The sequence below is a fragment of the Petromyzon marinus genome, chromosome 35 (genome assembly GCF_048934315.1).
Source record: "Petromyzon marinus isolate PM22_M1 ecotype Great Lakes invasive population chromosome 35, UKy_Petmar_22M1.pri1.0, whole genome shotgun sequence".
NCBI lineage: Eukaryota > Metazoa > Chordata > Hyperoartia > Petromyzontiformes > Petromyzontidae > Petromyzon > Petromyzon marinus.
Window position 1 is genome coordinate 6,750,790 of NC_133701.1, and position 16,905 is coordinate 6,767,694.

Consider the following 16,905-nt stretch of genomic DNA (forward strand, 5'->3'; position numbering starts at 1 on the left):
GCTCTTTCCAATTGTAAACAAGCAATTATATTGTGCTTCAAAACGAGGCATTTGCAGCACTGCGTTGCTCTGTCACATGATACAAACACGGTTGTCTACATAGTTTTACGAGTCTTATTCAATTGCATGACATTCAGCGCCCTGTGCAAGGCGCTCTGCGACTTGAGGTAACTCCCTCGGCCTCGGCTAACATCAGTGGCGATTGATATATTAACTGGCTGTGGGTACAACCTGCACTAACAAGTGTGGTGAAGCTGTTTTGGTTGTTGTTGGAAGCCTGTGACTTCCCACAGCCAGGCAAAGGCCTCCTCCACGTTTTCTTCAATTCGCACCTTTTCTTATCTGCTCTTGTCCAGTCGTGGCCGCTGAAATCTTTGATTTTGCCTCATTGCCGTCTCTCCGTGCGTCTCCCTCTGCATACTTTGCCTTCTCTCGGTCTCCACTGTGTAGTTCATTTTGCTCACCTCATCTCAATTGTTCTCACGACGTGTCAAACAACTCAACGACTGACACAGCGAAGGACCAGATGAGGCCTTCATCAGAACGGTGGACTGAACGAAAAATGTCTGTAAATTATTATCTGTTGTAAATGCGCAACGTTTAGGGATAATGCCGCATTGTAAAATGAAATAGTGCGCTTTTAAATATAGTCCCAGTGTCTGGAGCAATTTCCCTTTCCGATTTAATGTAACGCTTCGATTTCCCTGAAGGAAAACTATTTCCGGAAAGGTTTGCACCGTTTCACGAAACATTCCGCTTCCAATTTTCACAAACGCATGACATGCGTTGTAAACGTTTGTATCTTGTGTATAATAAATCTGCCAATGAAACTAAAACAGGACAATGTTGGACACATATCACCCACACGTTATGAAGAACAAATGTTTAACCGGGTCATTTTGAGCTACAACTAAACTTAGGCACTTTATAACGCCATATTATATTGCGTAACTAAAAAAAAACCCTATAAATTACATTGCAACGGTAACACGAAGCCACTTCCTCGTACGCGTCTGCGTGGTGTCTCCATTGGCAGCACGTGGGTCTCCCAAACCGTGGCCTCTTCCACACCCCTCACCCCCCACTCTCCTATAACATCACCTCTTGTCCCCATCTCTCCTCCTCCACCCCGACAGGTCTCAGGTTATCGTGTGCAAGGCAAGACCCCCCCGTGGAGGGCAGCAGTCGGACTTTAATCGCTTAATCCCAGGTGAGCGGCAACGAGCACACGCGACCCTCGAATTCCTGCAATGGCCTCTCTCCTCCAAAGCTCCTGGCGCCCCCTCAAACTCCTCTCCCGCAGCCTGGGCCTTTTTGCCACCCCCCACTGAGCCCTTCTCACTTCCCCCTGCCCATGCAAACAAAAAAAAAATCTGACAGTCATCCGGACTGTTTGGTTAACCCTTAAATGTATGGATGGAATAAAAAAAAATATCGGTCCGCAATTTTTTCCAGACGGGGCTTAAAATGTGTGTTCTAATCGCAGGGCTTTCACGGAATGGACATGTCATCGCCCGTCGTTTCCGCGTCACGCCGTGGTGAGGAGGCCACGTTCCCAAAAATCCTCCATTTCTATATGGCTTTTAAATAATCGGTGACATGTTTTTTTAAATATATATCTATTTTTTAATATGTATTTTTTTAATATGTATTTTTTTATCGAACAAGAGCCCGGTATAAAGTGCGAGCAATGGGGAGAGTGGGACAGGACATTTCGTTTTTTTTATAAATCCAAAATTTCAGCACCATTGAAGACACAACTCTTCCCCTGCGTGGCACATTCGTTAAATTGGTTATACAGTGTATGCATGATAGTAAACAACATCAGCAACCCAGCAGCAATTGTGCAGCAAGTTACAGAATGCTGACGAGAGCTGGAAGGTCCAAATCGCTCGATAATTTTCTGTATTCACAAATTCTCCGAGAAAAAAATATATCATTATTTGTCAAAAAGTTATACTGATCTGGGCAATGGCGAGTTTGGTGAACTGCGTGGTGAGTTTAGATGCACCACGCACTTACTTCACCTGGAATGGTACTTTCTACAAACAAAATGAATGTACCCCCATGGGTCCCCTATCAGTGATAGCGAATATTTTCATCGAGAAATTTTAAACAGATGCCATCCAGACATCCACCATACGTCCTTCCTTGTGGAAGAGATACGTAGATGACACTTTCGTCATTTGGCCACATGGCCTGCTAGCATTGAACCAATTTTTCAACCACATCAATTCCATACACCCATCCATCAAATTGACCATGGAGAAGGATGGTAAGCTACCATTCCTGGATATTCTGTTTGAGAAGTGGCCTGACGGCTCATTGGGACATTCTGTCCACAAGAAAAGCCACCCACACAGATTCCTATCTAAAACCTGATTCCCACCATCATCTGGCACAGAAGAATTCCCTCACCAAAGCACTACACCATAGGGCCCACTGCATCTCCAACACCACCTAGCCAGTGAACTGGAACACGTACACCAAGCCCTCAAGATGAATGGGTACTCGGACCGCATTATTCGCAAAGCTGTTTCTCCAACCATGGAGAAACAATCTCCTGAGAATCCAATCAAAACCCTCACTTTACCATACATAGCAGGTGTTACCAAAAATATTTCCAAAATCTAAAAAAAACACAAGATCCAGGTCCGATTCAATACAGTACACAAAATCTGTGATCTAATCCCATTTGTGAAGGATGTCATTCCTGACATGCAATACCCTGGAGTCTACAAACTGAGTTGTACCTTCGGTAGCAGTTACATTGGGGAAACGAAACGACATGTGTCGGACCGTGTTCGCGAACACAAAGCAGATCTGAAACATGGCAGAACCAATACCTCTGCCGTGGCTGACCATTGGTATAACACTGTGGGCTCGCATGATATGTTTTTTTTCCGAGACCAGATATATATACATAGACAAAACTTAAACCGAGAAGATGGATACAAATTGAACAATCACTGGAAGGATGTTATCAACCAGGTAATGCCTTAACTTGTTGTTGTTTTCATCATTACCTGCTGGTTTACTGCTAGCCCCGCCCACTTCCCCCCCCCCAACCTCACGTCCTCTTCCCCTAGCGCTCACGCGCCCCCCCCCATCCCCCTACCCCACCCCCCCCCCTCTCTCTCCCCCCATGCCTCCTCCCCCCTCTCTGACCTATATAACCTCTTGCCCCGGCAGCTCTCCCGTCGACTTCAGCATTCTTCTTGCTGTGGCTGTCCCACCTGATGAAGTTCGCTTGTGTTGCGATCGAAACGTCGTGATTTGTTTTTATTTTATTTCTACCTACCACGTGACTTTACCGAAAGAGCCAAAGCGTATGGATTCCTGCAGTCACGAAAGCTTCAAATCAAGATTGGTGTAGGGGATTTTTAGTTTCCATTAAAACGTGAGAAGTGTCCCTGGAGAAGATGGGCAGACACAATATCAACCAGCTATGGAAACACATGACCTATAGACTTCATTATTACTATAATTACTGCAGCTCTTCTCACGCCATATCACGCGACTGATATGGGCTCTTACAAACTGGAATGTTATTTCGGGTAATGAGAGAAGAATAAGGAATCCGAATTCCACGCACAAACACGGAGTTAAAGAGCCAAGATTTTCGTCAGATAGGACCACAAAACGGCACGTGCCGTTAGCGAACACCCATTCAGGATGACACGGCGCACCAGGGGCTGATGTGGCCATGACCGTGTCCGCCTTCGTCTCCCCAGTGCTGATATACGCACACTGAACAAGGTCATCTGTTAAGGCTGAGTTGTCCGAGGGGAGGTGCAAGAATAACACGAGATTCGAAGCTTTCGCGACTGCAGGAATTGCTATTTGGTTCTTTCGGTAAAGTCACGTAGAAAGAAATGAAACAATGGAACACGACGTTTCGTTTGCAACACAAGCGATTGAGCAATATTTGGAAGAACGTAATCAACCAGGTGGGGTGTTGACTGTTGTGTTGGCCGACTCTCTCTGTGTTGTATTGCATTATATTTCCAGGTTTACTAGGTTTGTTTTCTCATTCATACCTGATGATGGTTGCTTGTGATGCAATCGAAACGTCGTATTCTATTATTATTTAATTTCTACGTGACTTTACCGAAAGAACCAAAGAGGAGGTGTAGCAATATTTCAAACTCGGGTTGCCATGGTTCGTAGTGCCGTGCTATAACCATGACACCACTACTCACACACCCCATACCACATACATATTCATGAATATAACAGACTGTTGGGGCAAGTGCTGTTAGCGAACACATATGAAAGCCGGTTCGGCACACGAGGGGGTGGGTGGCCAGCACTATGCCCGACCGCCTTTGTCTCCCCAGTGGCAATGTTTACACACCGCACCAGGTACTCATTTGAGGCTGAGTCGACCTAGGGGAGGCCCGGGACCGGTTCAGATAATCGTCACTGGTGTTGGCCGTGAGCGGGAATCGAACCCGGGTCGCCAGGTTCAGCGCAGCGCGCTAACCGCTACAGACACAGACACACATGCACACACACAGACACACTCCATCACGCGCACACCCACACACGCTCCCACACACGCACTAAACATGCCAACTGTCTATCACGCATGGAACACCGCCCTTTAAACGAGCTCTGATTTGAGGAGGCGGCGTGCGTTTTATGAGCCGCGCTCTTATATTAGTGAACAGGTGCGAAAACACAGAGGAATTCCACTTAAGCAGAGACCCGCACATGCACATTAAACGTGGCACACAGACTAACTCGACAGCGCATGTTGTTTTTGTGTGTTTTTCGTCTTCATCCTGATTTTTGTTATTTCTTCCACAAAATCGTTGCTTTTTCAAAATCGTCAATCACGGTTTCTGAGCACAGGCTCAAAAGCCCCCCCCCCCCCCCCACCAAAACGCCAAGTGGCCAGCCACAATGAGCACGACTGAAGGTGTAATTTATTTTTAACGCGTAGGCTTTCGTGACCAATATGATCCATAATCACTGGCAGGGCCAGTGGGGGGGGGGGGGGGGGTGGCACGTGCCCCCCCCCCCCATGATCCGATCGAAATCCCTAATTTCGATCGGATCATTGGGTTTTTTTAGCAATAAATCGGCATTTTGCGACCCCCACTGCCACTGTGTAGCATATAATTACGTGCCAGGGACTCTATGAGATGATAGGACAATAGTCCGAGTCCATAATTGGCAATAAGTAACGGCAAAGCAGTTATAAGTGACTCACAGAATTGTGCGCAGTTGCGTATACAGGACACGACTTCCCTGAAGGCATCAACACCTTCAGCGAGCGCGATGCCGATCACACAACGCGGTTCGAATTTGACCCTCGATCGATGGCTGCGCCATCGCCGCAAAAAGCAAGGGACAAGTCCTCACTTACTAACAACTCCTTACTTACTAACAAGTCCTTACTTACTAACAAGTCCTTACTTACTAACAACTCCTTACTTACTAACAACTCCTTACTTACTAACAACTCCTTACTTACTAACAACTCCTTACTTACTAACAACTCCTTACTTACTGACAACTCCTTACTTACTGACAACTCCTTACTTACTAACAACTCCTTACTTACTAACAACTCCTTACTTACTAACAACTCCTTACTTACTAACAACTCCTTACTCACTAACAACTCCTTACTTACTAACAACTCCTCTATCATTTTTCATTGCTGGAGGGGTTGCCCCCCATACCTGAAAATCATGGCTCCGTGATTGTCCATAAAAGAGGTTTACAATTGTAAACGTTGTGGGTTTACTCTCCAACACACGGGTGTGCTGAACTCGTAACTAATTGGCACGTTTTGTTTACGTGACAAACCTGACTAATTGGCTGTGTCGGGTGGTGGCGGGTTTAACGACACATTTATATTTACGCGATCTAACCAACCCCCCCCCCTCTATTATGGATAATATATAATATGTAAACACTTATATTAAATTGAGCAAGCCGCAAGGTTAGAAGAATTTGTAAAAAGAGACGATATGATGGAATTACCAAGTTGAACAGCACGAGGGCGGAAGCAGAAAAAGAAGTGTTCTCACCTGCAGTGCGGTGATGAGTGGGCGACTGGGTGAGTTAGTGGGTTGGTGACTGAATGGGTATGTTTGCGTGTGTCTTGTTGTGATCTGCATTGTGGTGGTTGAACACACTGTCGATGTCGAAACAGTCAGGCCTGGTAGACCGAGTCCCCCAGCATGGCAGGAGCAACTTTAGCGACAGAGATTGATTGTATTTTATTTTTTCTTCCTTTGCATCAGCTTGCATGCACAGCTGCTTCAGAAATGTGGAAAAGCGCATCAGGCCAAGTATAAATGAGGTCCGTACCCAATGATTAACAGAAATTACCATCGCTATTCTAGCAGACACAAATTACGCGCACAGCATAAATAACGTAGAGCCCTCCTCCTTTCAGAGGTGTACAAATAAATAACATTTTTACAGGCAATCCTCCAAGACCAACCCCACCCATTCGCAGTGGCACATCTCACTCTGCATCTGTGGCATCGGCACGCGGCAAGACAAACGAACACATTGTGAAAGTTTGTGCGTGGGTGACAATGCGCATCTTTAAATGACATTTTTTTTAAAGTTACGTATTTTTGTACTTTTAAGAGCTAATACTTGGATTAAAAAAATGTATACGTTTTTTTTCTTCAAATCAAGCCTTCGATTTGTGACAGGTTGGACGATTGCATCCGTTTTTGTTCAATCAAAAGCCTTTAAAAAAAAAATCAGAAAAGGCCAATCTTTATTGTATTTAATACTCATTATTATTTTCTCGACCAAACAATAAGATAGCAAGTAAACAATAATAATATAATGATTATAATAGCGGGTGTGAACCCAGTGACCCGAATTCGATTCCTGGTCACAGCTGACATCAGTAGTGACATCTGAACGAACCTGCACTGACCAGCATGGCCAAGTATGGTTAAATGACACCCATGAGCTGGCACGGCGTGCGGACGTCTTAATCCTGCAGTGGATTTGACAAAGGGCTCTGAACTCTCATGATCCCATTATTACTTTAACAGATGGGATCGTAACAATTACTCGTTATAGACAAGATCCTTATAATTCACCAAATCCCATTGAATCTTGAAAGCTAAGCGGGCTGGAACCTGGTTCGCACTTGGATGGGAGACGGCCAGGGCTTGCCAGGTGTTGTATGTGTGAGGCTGCAAGAAGGCTTCGAGATAGCAGTGTTGCGTGTTACCCTTTGCACGTGTCGTGGGATTCCTCCAGGCACTCCGGCTTCCTTCGGCAACAAAGCCAAACACTCATTTACGGTATTGCCCAAAAAATGTTGAGGCTCAAATCAAGTCTTTTCATAATCGGATGGATTAAGAGAGTTTAGCATGCTCCTATTAACGGGACAATAAATATATATCGGGAGTGGGACGTGCAATTGATTGGGCTGAAAAAAGATTTCCCTCTGTCTGATTTCGTGCATGTGCCTCCTTAGCGAAGGGTTCCTTCCCCACATAGGGGAATAAACAACTTCTCACCATGGCGTTAACATCCGGTTACTAGCACGGGCACTGTGATCGTGTCACATGCGTGACAAGGTTGGAGGTCAAATGTTGATGAAGCATAAATATTGTGATAATTATACAGCCCATTCTTAATTGTCACAACAATACAAATTTCTGTATCTCCAAAGCACACTTTCTTATCATCCCAATCACAAAAACAAATATCAACCATTTAGCCTTCACAGACTGTTGGGAAATGTGCCGTTAGCGAGCACCTATGAAGTCTGGCACGGCAGATGAGGGGTGGTGTGACCAGCACCATGCCTTGCCGTCTTTGTCTCACCAGTGCTGATGTTTACAGAGTGCACCAGCTACTAAGTTAAGGCTAAGTTGGTCTAGAGGAGGGGGATTGACTGATTCAGATATTCGCCACTGGTATTATTCATGTCTGAGAATTTTACTCAGGTAGGCAGGTTTGTAGCGTAGCGCACTAACCACTATGCCACCACTCCATGTCAAACACACACACACACCTAAACATAAATATTACGAGGTTTTGCTATTCATAATATACCATTTAAAGTATACTTCCAGTGAAACAGAAAACTGCAATCTATTAGAATGCATTGTTTATTTTACGCGATGCAAAGGGAAGTGCAATTCTCCGTCCCGAGGTTATTTTTCACAGCTGATAAATAAACGGAGAGTGGGGTTGTGCAGTGGTATAAACACTTGCGAATCTGGCCACCTGAGATTGATTCCCACGTATGTTGAACTTTTTTCGCACCATACGTAGCCAACCGCGTTAATCGTACTGCGAATATCAGTGGCAGGTGATATCGGAACTGGTTCACCGCCCTCCCCTACACCAAACAAGAGTGGGCAAACAACCCCCATTACTGACATGGGTAGTAGGCCTACATCCAAGAGTAGATGAACAAACGGCTGTAACTAATTAATTGCAGTCAAAAAATTACGTGAAACGCCAACAACCTTTAAACATCACAGAGCAATGATTTCCAGCACTATTTGTTTAGTCAGAAAACTACTTTCTGAGATTCATCAGCAGGTTGTGGCCTGTTAAACAAATATTGCTCGTTCATTATTGATTTTTGGTTAGGCCACCTAACAATTTGACCAAATTTATGTCGTTGAGACCCTTCACCACCTAACACGGACAACCTTCTGAAATTAAATTGTCATCCGTACAAGCGTTTAACACATTAAATATTCTTTCAGCTCACTGGATAATGTAAAGAATAATAGTTTGCCTTGGCTGGGGATCAAACTCAGGTAGCAGCGTTCAGTGTGCAACCACTGCACCATTGCACTTCCTGCTTCTTTATTAGCTGTGGACAAAAACACAAAAACATAGGCACATCTAATGTATGAACAGAGAATTGTTAAATTTAGTTGTAAGAATTGTTATTCAACATACCGATGACCTGAACAAGAACAATAATAACTGGCACAGTAAACGCTTGTGCACATTACAAATTCATTAGTTGGCTGTTTCAGTTGGTGGAGGGTTCTTAACGATAAAAGATTTGGACAGATGATGACGTGGCCTAACCACAAAAAATAATTATGCATCATAACATTGGCTATGAAAACCTACGTCTTAGCTTAATTGGCGCTGAGTTGGCTGATACGATAATTTCTGTAGATTATGCAACTTCACAATCAAAGTATCATAATAATACATGGGGTAATTTTGAAGACACTTATAGAATTTAGACAATTGACTCATTTAGTAAATTATCCAATACAGTAGATTGACCCGTACATTAAACTTCATTCACCATCATCATCATCATCCCAGCCTGAATGAAAGAGTGAATTGGTTCCGGTACATCTGAAAGTGGCATTTTATGATCTTTTCTCCCTTTATCAAGAAAGGTCTACAAATGATCTCTATCTGAATTACAGTCCTTATTGATTAAAAAGCCACCTCATGACGACAACTAATGATTACCCACGTTTTTAAATTGTCTGAGAGGCATGTCTGAAATTGTGGAAATGCCCGGCCCAGCGTGCAGGCGGTGCAACTGCATCGGGACTCATTGGTCAGAGGGGCCTTGGTGCCAGGATACAAAGAGGGGGAGGGGGCAATTAAATAGGGGCCCGATTTCATTTCCTGCACCAGGGCCAATGTCAACCTTGCTACGCAACTGGACAAGTCCCGGTTCAGATCTAGATATTTCCAAGCATTGTTGAATTCATCATTTTAAAGTTGCGCGGCTAATTTCAATCAATTCCCGTTTCGTATGAATTCCATCTTGTTCTGATGACGCATTTTGGTGAAGAAACGACCGTAACAAATAGCTTTTCCGCGACAAGCGGACGCGATGTTGAAACGTGAACTCCAGCCTTTGCTACAGAAGGAAGAAATGCAAGGACGTGGCTGTTTGCTTGATGGTGCCTCTTCGGGTTGAAATTTAATTTAAAATGAATGCAGCTACCACAAGCACAGAGATAAACGATGCGTTTTCACAAACCGGAGTCAATGTGTGCTAGACGATTGCTCTTTAAGCAAAAAAACGCACACAGAAGCGCATTCCCACACAAACACAGACTGTTAGAGTAGTGCTGTTAGCGAGTATTATACGTATTTAAGACAAAACAGAAGACGTGTGGGTGATGTCACCAAGACCATGCTTTGCCACGTTTGTCTTCCCGGTGATGATGCTTTACACGCCATACCAGGTACTCGTGCAAGGCTGAGTAGGCCGAGAGCTAGTTAAGATATCATTCATCACTGATGTTAGCTGTGGCCGGGAATTGCTCGTGTGCAAACTACTGCACCACTTTATGAGACCTTCTTTGCCAATAACAAGATATATTAATAGGGTTTACCCTTTTAACTGGCACAAAAACTGACACCTTTATTCAAGGCATCATGTTTGCAATAACCACAACACAAGCAGTCAAAATGCAAACAAAAGAGACAACTCTGATAAGGACAGTGCATATTATTATCAGAGTTGTCTTTTTTGTTTGCATTTTGACTGCTTGTGTTGTGGTTATTGCAAACATGATGCCTTGAATAAAGGTGTCAGTTTTTGTGCCAGTTAAAAGGGTAAAACCTATTACTATACTGCACCACTGATACGGAGAACATAGATTAACACACAGACTCACAGAACACATGTGTATACACAGACACGCACTCACACAGAGACACAAATACACTCACAGAGAACTACACACACACACTCGTACACTCACGCACATTTACACACAGACACACAAAGACAAAGACCTCCATAATGCATAAACAGACGTTAGAGGCAAGTGCTGTTAGCGAGCACACAAACACGCACACACTCACACAGACATAACCACATAACCACACACAAGGCTCACACACACACATACTTAAACATACACACACACACTGATCTACACACACACAAAGGCTGTGGCAGAGGGTTGGGTTGCATGGGTTGGTGGGGAGGGCTCGTATTTATTTTTGTTCTCTAAACAACCGCTCTTTGAACCGGCATCCTCTGATTTATCGGAGAGCTTTGGGTGGGGGGGGAAGAGCAAAGCATTTTCTAGGCCGTCCAAAGGCCAACGCATCCCAATTCACGGCACTCCGCGCAATTTCTATTTATGTGTTCGTACACAACCGTCGGCTTGTTCTTTGTTGGGACTACAGTGTCCACGTGGGGTTTTTTTTGCCAGATGACATTGTGTGTGTGCGTGTTTATATATTTGTACGTGTGCCTGTGTGACAGACATTAAAAAGGGAGACGCGTAACAAAGCAACAGCCGATGGCGGATCTATTAATCACGACCAATGGAATATGCTGACTGTGCATGTAACGATCGACATTTTCGACGACGCATTTATTTACACAGTCACGTGGGAATGTAGCGGAGGAGATTGAAGGGGTGATCGGCGACTTGCGACGGACTGGCAGCACAATCGAGGGAGCGCAACCACGTGGACGATGCAGCGACGAGATTCGGCTGCGTACGCGCAGAGGCAGCGAGTGGGGAAGCAAGACGTGTTGAGGGGGGTGGCGACAGCACGTGGAGGCCTTCATCCAGCTGTGGATAGCCCATGGATGATGATGATGATGAAATGAGGGTGCTGTATTGAATTTTGAAAAAAAAATATTGTTTTTGCTTCGGTGAAATGTCGATCACAGAAAATTCTACTTCAAGTTTTAAGTCAACTTGAACCATCAAATCATTAAGTTCGCACACATGCAGTATTTAGAAACAGAAAATCATCGCACGCGACCGTTCTTTTTTTTACACATTTTACGCACAAGCGCTCTTTGCGTCTGAATGTAAACACAACGCACAGCTTTTCCACAAACACTGGCAAATACGTCGGGGCATTTAGACACGTGCAATTTATATATCTGAAACAAAATATCTCATCGAAGCTTCATGCGGGACAGACACACTCCATTGCCCCTCGCCCAAACCGTCTACTCCATTCACTCGTGAGTGGGATAACGAGCAAAAGCGGCATTAGTGAGGGCTCATGTCCCCCTTCCGTCGGGTCTTGTTGACGTGGACAGATGGGCTGCGTCCGGCCCTCCAGGTCTGAAGTTGACCATCCTTCACGTTCCCCCCCGCTCCCCCCCCCCCACTAAACTCGTACCGGTGTGTGGCTTTATCATTTGTCATCAACCTTCGTCGCCCCGTGTTTATTCAGTGGGGGGGGGGGGGGGTGCAGATCCTGTGGCGGTCAGGCGCGGAGCAACGCTTCACTGGCTCCCATTGAGGCCATGTTTCGATTCCTGGCAGCTGCCGACCAATAATTTATACGATCAAGATGTGTTCATGGCCAAGGCTGTTGAAAGCCACCACACCTCGGCGACCAACGCTTTTCAACCTTCGTTCAGATGCTACAGCTGCTGCACAGTGGACACGCGATCTCCAACATTTTCCCTAACAATGATTGTCCCTCCATCTGTTCTGAGGTCTTCTCCTCGGTCGCCAGACTCGTGGAGATCAATACACTTGCTCGTCTCGGTAACTGGCCTTCCTTCACCCTGCACAGCGCAGCCTCTTTGGCCTAACCATATCTACAATACTCTTTGGTTCTTTCGGTAAAGTCACGTAGGTATAAAATAAATTAGATGACGACGTTTCGGTCGCAACACAAGCGTCCGTAATCAGGTGGGAAAGCGGACGCTTGTGTTGCGCTCGAAACGTTGTGATCTATTTTATTTTTTACCTACGTGACTTTACCGAAATAACTAAAGAGTATGGCTTCTTGCAGTCACGAAAGCTTCAAGTCAAGATCATATCTACAATGCTTACCTGCCACGTTCTCTTTCGGAACTTCCAAATTGCTAGTCCTGTCCTGCTAAGAAATTCCCGACATCCGTCTCACCTTTGTTCAAATGCCACCAACTTCATTAGAGTCTGGCTGTCTGATCTATGCAAACATATAGATTGAACAAATAACCTTTCATTTTGCACAGACATCTCTATGCGGACTAATGTTTACCAACGCGTGCGGTCTATTGTTAAATTTACTTTAAAGAACCGTTGAGATAATTCGCAAAAAGTATAGGTGGTGAGAAAATAAAACATAATTGAGACCTATAAATCACGGTCAGTAGCCGTCCATCCAAGACGTGGATTGACAATGCAGATGAGGGGGACTTAATAAAGATAAACGTAGGTCGACAGGGAGCGGTCACCATGACCAGAGCAAGGAAAGAGAGGAAGAGGTGCATCCAGCCTCATGACCGGTTGTCGTGTGCCAACGGATGCAAGGCAAGGGCAACGAAACGACCATTGTGTGTTTGGCTTCTGAGCTCAAATTTGTAAATTATCATAAGAAAATATATCGTTTTGTTTGACACCATAAGAGCATGAATTGCATTTGTCTCAAATACAGGTCAATGTGTAAGCTCAATGGACGTTTCCTCTTTGTGCAACGGTGTGGTTTCATGAAAACACACACACGCACACACATGCACGTGCACACACACCCCTTGCATGGCCTTTAGACAGAATATGTATTCAAGCGCTGTTAGCAATCACCTGTTATGTCGAAACAGCGACCAAGGGGGTAGTGTAACTAACACAATGCCCGGCCATCTTTGTCTTCTCAGTGCTGATGTATGCGTATCGTAACAGTTATTAATTTAAGGTTCAGTTTGACCATGGGTAGGCCCAAGACTGGTTTCAGCTACCACTATCACTCACCGTTAATGTTGTGCGTGGCTGGGAAATAAATTCACTTTGTCGGGTCCATAACAAAGTGTACAAACTACTATGCCACACCGGTCCACACAGTAACTGTGACACACACACACACCAAAATATAACTTTTAAAAAAATTATTTGTCTTTTCTCCAAATGTCATTGTGAATGTGTTATCGGATTCGTGTCATGAGATGAGGGTACAATCGAATTTTTCAACGGAGCAAGTGCCACTCGTCACATTAGAGAACGGACTGCAGAAGTGGGTATCACAGAGCTACTTCTGAGATCCCTTAAATGTGACCTCTGGTCCGCACAGAAGGTGGCAGTACTTTCCCACGTGTCCTGCTACAGGGATTAAGCTTCGTTGCATGGCGGGTTGGTCAAAACGATATTTTAATTTTTCCAATCTGGGATTTGTAAAAATTCAGTTTGGAACCCAAGTTTAAATGCGATGGTCATTGGTAATCGTGATGAGGCCGTCAACTCACGACACTTGAGAACCCATTCTCTTTTTAAATCACAAGCAGCTGCATGGATTTAAAACCTGGCTCCCAGCGATGCCAGCTCAGCGCTTTGGCCATCCAAGCCACGCGGCCACTTCCAAAGATATAGAATACACAATGAATAAAAACAATCTTCATTGTACGGAACCTATTTTCTCGGTGGATTACTATGTGAGCCTATCTGAAGTTACGCATACACATCAACAGCCACCATTCACCACTCCGCAACTGGTGATGTTACCACAATGATTGCATTAGGCTAGGTGCACTCTGAAGCTACGTGAAATCGTGAAAACTCGCTGGCAGGAGGTGATGGGACAGACCCAGATGTGGCGGGTTAACTGAGAAGACTGGCACACACTTTCAATAAACTGGACGTGTACACACACACACAGACATACATACATGCGGTATCTATACTCATCTGAAGTTACTGACCCGGATGACACTGAAGTCACCAGTGACACGAGAGATGACGAATATACACAAACATCAGAGGCATCGTTTAAACATTCTTGACCTATACGCACTGTAGGTTTTACTCAGGCGTGTAATGTGCAATATCCTGCAGCAAGCGCTAGACTGCTACGTTTTACTCTACACATGCATGGTTTGTTATTAAATTTGATGAATAATTTGCAGTTCTTATTCAATCCAATGTTGAATGAAGGCCACCCCTCAGCTCGTCGGTCTTGTGGGTTGTTTGACCATGCTTTACTACGCTTGACCGTGAGGGTTGGTGTATGGAGGATATTAGCCATGGCCTGGAATCATACTCGAGTCACTGGGTTCATAGCGCAGCTCACGAACCACTGTGATACTACCCAAGATTTATTTTATTTTTCTTATTTCTTTAAGCTAAAATTAAAAAAATACAACACACACACAACACAAAGACAAACAAACACAGATTAACATTCGTTATTATTTTCAATGACCATAATTGATGATGACGATTGTTATTGTGATTAGTCTCAGTTACAGACTGCCAGTGATTTTATTTTCCAGGGGTTGCGGTGACATTTGGGGAAGCGCCAAAAGCTACATTCATATTTCGTGAGGTCTTCGGTTATTTCGCCAGATTAAATGTATTTCCACGAGAACACCAAAAAAGTAAAAACATGATCTGCAATAAATTACGGTTCCTCGTGGACAATGCGAGCGGAAAACCCGCGAGATATCGGAATATCGTTGACACAACGCAGTGCACGATTTGGTACCGAGGAAAACATACATCCAGCTAGTTGGAGTCGCTCACCTCGCTTTTTGAAGTTTACGATGTTGCTGTTGGAGTCTAGCAAACTGTTATCTGCTGGGTAATGGCGTATGTGTGTGCTTCTGCGTGTCCGTGTTTTTGTCAGTGTAGTGGTCAGCACATTGCACTACGATCCCCTGGCGAACAGAGTTCGATTCCCGCCCGCAGCCGACATCAATGGGGCCGTCTATAAATGACGTCACGCACCTGGGGGGGGGGGGGGGCAGATATTTGTGACGATGTGTGACGAGGGGGGGGGGGGTGAGGGTTTGAGAAATGTGACGTCACATCAAAATGCGCAACTTTAAATAAATATAGACAACACGTTCTACTTAATTAAATAGAGTTTTTTTTAAATAAATGTTTTCTCCTACAACATCAGAGTGCAGCGCCACACACATTAAATACGCACTACAATGACAATAGTTTAAAGCGATTTGAAGCATACATTTTGATTTAAAGCTTTCGTGACGGCAGGGATTCATATTCTTGGTTCTTTCGGTAAAGTCACGTAGAAGGGAAACAATAAAATAATACAAATATAAAATAATAAAATTCTCACAACGTTTCGACTGCAACACAAGCAATCATCATCAGGTGTGAAAACCACAGCAAGAAATTTTGAAAAAAGTGGCGGTATTTTTTACGTTAGCACCACGGTGGTGCTAACCCAAAGAACCATTTGAAGCATGTTTTATTTTCAAAATGGAAATATGGTTTGGGGGGGGGGGCAGAGCTTTGTGACGTCACATTTGAGGGGGGGGTCTGACTTTTTGTGCCGTCGTGTGACGAGGGGGGGGGGGGGGGATCAAAAATCGTCCAAAATCGCGTAACGCCATTTATGGACGGCCCCAATGATGAATATCTGGGGTCTCCTCCAATTCAACTCAGCCTCACATGAGCACCTGGAGCAGTTTGTACAAATCGGCAACTCAGGACACAGAGGTGGCTGGGTGTGGTGCTGACCACACAACCCTCTCGGTGCACCATACACCGGCCTTCAGAGGTGCTCGCTATCAGCACTTGACCCACCAGTCTGTATTCTTGGTTCTTTCGGTAAAGTCACGTAGAAGGGAAACAATAAAATAATAAAAAATATAAAAATTAAATTCTCACGACGTTTCGACTGCAACATAAGCAATCATCATCCCTTCTACGTGGTGACTTTACCGAAAGAACCAAGAATATGAATCCCTGCAGTCACGAACGCTTTAAATCAAAATCCACCAGTCTGTGTTGGTTAGAATAGTAAACAAAAGGCACCAGATTTACGATATCATGTCAAACAAAAATGACTTCTCAGAGTGCAGTCCCATGTCACCAAGGTGGTTTGATCGTCTTCATCATCATCATCGGCCATGATATATCCACTGCTCGATTAAAACCTGCTGAAGCCGTTGCCATCTCTCATAGTGTTTCGACGTAACAATCCATCTCGCTTCTCTGCACATGAGCTGGCCCCGTCAGTATCGCCTCCTTTGGATAC